Consider the following 5,072-nt stretch of genomic DNA (forward strand, 5'->3'; position numbering starts at 1 on the left):
GGTGGATGTGTTTTCAGGAAGGTGTTGTGTGCATTTTGGACTGATTTCTATGAGCAGTGCACTGTGGGAAGTGATTTCAAAGTTCCACGTGCATGTCATCACTTTGGTGAAGCAGAGTGGGGAAGTGTGGGCCGGATAATCGGAGCCGGCTGGCAGAAGGAGAGGTACCTCCCTGTGAAGCTAGCACCCGTGCTGCTGGAGGAGGCCATGTTGGGCTCAGTGAAGAGCGACCCCGTTGACTCGTTTTTAAAATTTGTGTCAGAGTCTGACAGAAAGGTCCTTGAATCTTGGCGTTTGGATTTCGAAGGTGTTGACCTGGTAGCTGTGCTGATGATCATGGACCGTTACAATAACCGCAGGCGTCCGACAGCCGATGTCGTTGAGCTAATCTTGAGGGAGCTAGCTCAGAAAGCTCTGATCCAGGAACCCGGCTCTGTGATTCAGCAGTGGAGCCGCACACTGGCTCCTGTTGGATCAGAGCTGAGGGCAGTTTCAGCAGCCTATCAAGACCTACAACTGACACTTGAAAAGATTGTCAGATCTCTTGATTTCAGTTCGATCCAGAATCTTCATGAGGACCAAGCTGTCTGGTTTCTACACCTATACCTCAGTCAGGCCGGCAGCCAGCAGCTGTCCCTCTTCCTCAGGTTCTGCACTGGATTAGACTTGTTCACAGGACAGAGAATCACTGTCGGCTTCAGAAAAAAGATACGTTGTGGCTTCAATCGGAGGGCAGGCTGCTCTCTGCTGAAGCTTCCGGTCCGCTGTCGCAGCTACTTAGTGTTTGAACGCAGCCTAAGAAAAATGTTGCGAAGTCTGGCGTGAAGACATCGACACTGCTCCGTTAGCTTTTTAATACTCACAGATTTTACATGAAGGATTATTTCAAAGCTGAAATCCACTGTAATGACAAACATTATGTACTGTACTGTTAAGATTATGTTCTTGAATGCACTTAGTGGTGATGTTTTTGATGGTTTTAATTGTGCCAGACAACAGTGTTACTGAAAGAATCTGCTAAGCTATTAGCACTGATACAGGGCACGTGGTACGAGGCTAGCAGTGGCTAATCTGGAGACACTGAAAGAAGGAAAGAGGATTTCTGTTCAGTGACTCATGTGTCAGCAGCATTCATGCGTTGTGTTGTGAAATGTTTCATATTATACTGAAGCTCCATCCGCTGTGTGTCTGTCATCATATTTACTGTCTTTACAGCTCAGATCTCATTAAAACAGTCCTGGTTTTGCATTTCTCAGTTGCTGTCTGCTAAATTCTTCTTATTACTGGGATAGTTTTGGACAGAAACTCATCCAGTTTGTGAATAATTCAACACACACAGAGACAATAAGAACCAGCTGACTCTCATATCAAACCAATAAATAAAAGACAGATTTAAAGTCAAACTCCAAATGTGAGAGAGGGGAACATGGAGCTATTTCAGGGTTTATCCTCATTCTGCTGCTTTCTTCTGTATAAAACCATCCCTGAGCTCAGCAGGTCTGAAGTCCACGATCATCCTCCAACGTCAAAGAATCCCAGAATTTAGCATCAATCCTTTCATTATAATAATGACTCTCTGTCTGTTTTATGGGGGCAGCAGGTTTTCAAGTCCTCTCATGTATGCCTGAGTGTCTGTGTCCCCAGACTGGCACCGCACAGGGGACCTGTCACTCACCATGGAGCCGGCTCAGCCCGGAGACCAGGGGGTCTACTTCTGCTACTTCTACTCAAACGGACAGAAGAGACACGGAAACCCTGCAGCAGTGAGACTGGAGGTGCCGCAGAGGGTCCCTGAACCAGCTGCCCCCCCAGCAGCAGGTAGAGTCCACTGTTCCCGCTGCAGCTAACCGCTGGTTTTATTGACACATGTGTAATTGTGCATAACTACAGCATGACTGTCAGAGCTGACAAAGTTTCTTCCTGTCTGCAGCAGTCAGAGTGCCACACTGGGACCACCATCATCACCACAGTCATAATGATGGCTGTGCTCTTTGTGCCGCTGATCGCTTCTCTTGGCTGGAAACTGAAGAGCAGAGGATTTGAGACGAACCAACCCGAGCAGAAGAACGTCTGGGAAGGCAGTGAGGAAAGAGGAGAGGAGGGGAGCGGACAGGAGGAGGACACCAAATTTAACATAGTGATGGTTTAGAAGCAGCAGTCTGGTTCTGTCTTTGTTGCTGGAACCAAAACAGGTGATTTTAACCCTCATAAGCTGTAGAGAATTTTAATATGACTGACAGCTGGTCCTGTCACTGACTCTGGGGTGTACTGTCCTGGTTAGGAATAAAACCCAAAATATCAGCTGTTCTTCACTCAAGTGCTTTTATTCCTGCAGGAAGGAGCAGTCACACACACAGACAGTAGCCTCTGTAGGAGTGCTCAAGGTCTTTTCAGAGCAGCTCCCTTCTTATACCCTCTGTTATCTAACAGACACAGCTTCTCAGAATACACACATCTTAGAATAGGCACAAGCATAATCATATATGACAGTAACATATCATGTATGAGATCATAGGTGTAACATCACATATATTTCCATAGTAAGACATATGGACAGACTGTCTCCACAAAGTCCAGCAGGCCATGCTGCTGACACAGGTTATTTACAGAATTCTTCCAACAGTCCCTTTAACTGTCTTCTTCACATGTACCCTCAGCTGTAGTCTTCCAGCCCCAGAACATGTTTTTCCAGATCCTAATGAACTTTTCTGACTCCATACTTCAGCGACAATTACCACAGACAACAGCAGGGCTGATGTCACCCACTGGCTTTTAGACATTGAAGCAATAAATTTAGTACAGAGTTTTTCACCCAAGAAGGCCAGCAGGGGGAGCCACAGTCCACCACAGAACTACCAATGATATGAGAATCAGAGCTGATGCAGGGTGAAGAATGAAATAAAATGTAAAAACCAACTGACAAATCCAAACATGCATGCTGTGTTACTGCTGCACAATCACCAAGACCTGTTCCTCCAGCACAGACAACAGACCAACACTTTCACATACATGTACACAAACCCCACAGAAACATATTAAAAATACAATTACACCAGAAACACCGGAGACATGAACTTTATTGTAAATCTGACTAAATTTCAACAAAAACATATTTTAAACTCTCATAATCTGTTTTCAGTGAGAACAGCTGATAAAATGTGATCCTTGAAAATAGATCATGGATTATTAGATATATGCAATAACTGCTGGTGTCACTGCTAAAAAAGCTGTGCTGATACATGAGGATACATTCAGAGCTTAATACAAAAGATAACAGATGTAAATAATAATAATGATGCAGTACATGAACAGTAGAAGAGGCATGTGTTTTTAGCACAGTATTCAGAGCATGAAATATATCAACATCAAATAAATGTACAAGGTTCAGATTGACAGATTCCCAAAAACAAACAGCTTCTGTTTGGTTCTGTTTGTCTCTGCACAGCCCTGTAAGAGAAGCACAAAGACAGAACATGGTTTATCACAGTCATCCATCATGTGGCGCTTTGTGGAGAATAAATCACTCACAGTATGAATCCTACATGGCAGCATGAGCTCCGAGAGCTGCTCCTGCTCTGATTTCAGAATAAACTGCTGCATCAGCAGCTGCAGGAGCTGATGTTCCTGTGAATGAAGGCCTGATTCATTTAGAACTGTAATCTGATCATTCAGCATGATGTTGTTCTTAACCAGCAGTGTCCATTTATACAAAGACTGACTGTGTGTCACGGCTTTAAGTCTTTAAACATGACGTAAACTGTGGATGCATACATGTAAATACTGCACAATAACAACAATGGCAGCTGAATGCAGACTTTACTGTACCTCTTTTATTCTTGGCCTTTCCTTTCTTGTGGTGGATGATCTGAGAATACAGCAGATTATCTGCAGCAGGAGCTGATGGTGGAGCACACGTAATGTGTGAGAACATGAACAGTTCAGCTTCATGTTATATCTGTCTGTCTGCAGCACAGGATTATTCCATCTCAAACTTTTAGGAACACCCGAACCTCACACAGACCATGTGGAAGATTTGACTCTCTGCTGCCATCCACTGGTGACATGATGTAACTAACAGCATGCTGACCCAATAATTACCTGCAGTGTGGTGCTATGACGACACATTTCAACACAAGCATGACTGTTGTAGGCGACTGTACCTGCTGTCTTCACTTCAGAGTAAACACACCCCTCCTCTCCCTCATGTGTCCTCTCTGTTAAGACAATATTTGAAAATAAAAAAACTAAATCTTTCTTAACTTTCGTCTCGTTTTCTACACTGCATGTATTTGGAGTACTCACTCTTCTTTCCAAACTTCTTCAGCTCAACTACAGAGTATGTGACATCTTGGGGTCCACTTGCTTCTGTAACATACACACATCTATATTTAGAGTTTGATTTCAAACCTTAATGTGAGCTGAATGAAGAAAAGTTAAATAAAAGACCACATTAGTATTTAATAAGTGCTGACCATTGAGAGGAGAGCAGTGTTTATTTGTACTGACTTCCTGATTTCTGTTGGAGCCCTGACTGCTGCTCTCTGACTGGAACAGCCTGTAAAATAACACATACAGTACATTTAATACAGAAACATGAAAGCACTGATGCATGTTTAAAAGTTTAGAGATGAGTGCTGCACTAACCTGATAAAGCAGGAATCTGAGAAAAAAAGACATTTGTTGTTACATGGTTTTATAATGTAAAAATATTCTGCTGTCATTCTGTGTCACATTTAAAGTTTATAGTAAATAAATGCTGCATCAGAAGAAAAAGGTCTCACCTTTGGACTGTCTGTAGTGATACAGTAAGAGCACAATGACAAAGAATAATATGATTCCACACAGCAGTCCAACAATTAATGGCACTGAGGATGAGGAGCTTTCAGGTCTGGATACAACTATTAGAAATAATAAACATACATTAATACACTTATATTGGACTTGGTGTCAGTACAGACAATAATCAAAACAACATTACCGTAATATACCAAAAAAGGAGCATCAAACATCTTTACTCACCTTTCACTGACATCCAGCTCTGAGGTGACTTCTTTCCTGAATGTTCACACCTG

At 42.9% G+C, this 5,072-nt stretch overlaps 1 long non-coding RNA gene across 1 annotated transcript; it reads right to left on the reverse strand.

Moving 5' to 3' along the window:
• Positions 1–3,835: 3,835 nt before the first annotated feature.
• LOC114435783 (uncharacterized) lies at positions 3,836–4,805 on the reverse strand. Its single transcript, XR_003670616.1, has 6 exons — positions 4,782–4,805; positions 4,645–4,660; positions 4,473–4,555; positions 4,303–4,365; positions 4,161–4,214; positions 3,836–3,897 (listed from the first exon to the last, which is right to left on the reverse strand). It is a non-coding gene; the product is annotated as an uncharacterized LOC114435783 (long non-coding RNA).
• Positions 4,806–5,072: the final 267 nt, after the last annotated feature.

Source organism: Parambassis ranga, chromosome 5, assembly GCF_900634625.1.
Source record: "Parambassis ranga chromosome 5, fParRan2.1, whole genome shotgun sequence".
In the NCBI taxonomy this organism is placed as follows: Eukaryota; Metazoa; Chordata; class Actinopteri; family Ambassidae; genus Parambassis; species Parambassis ranga.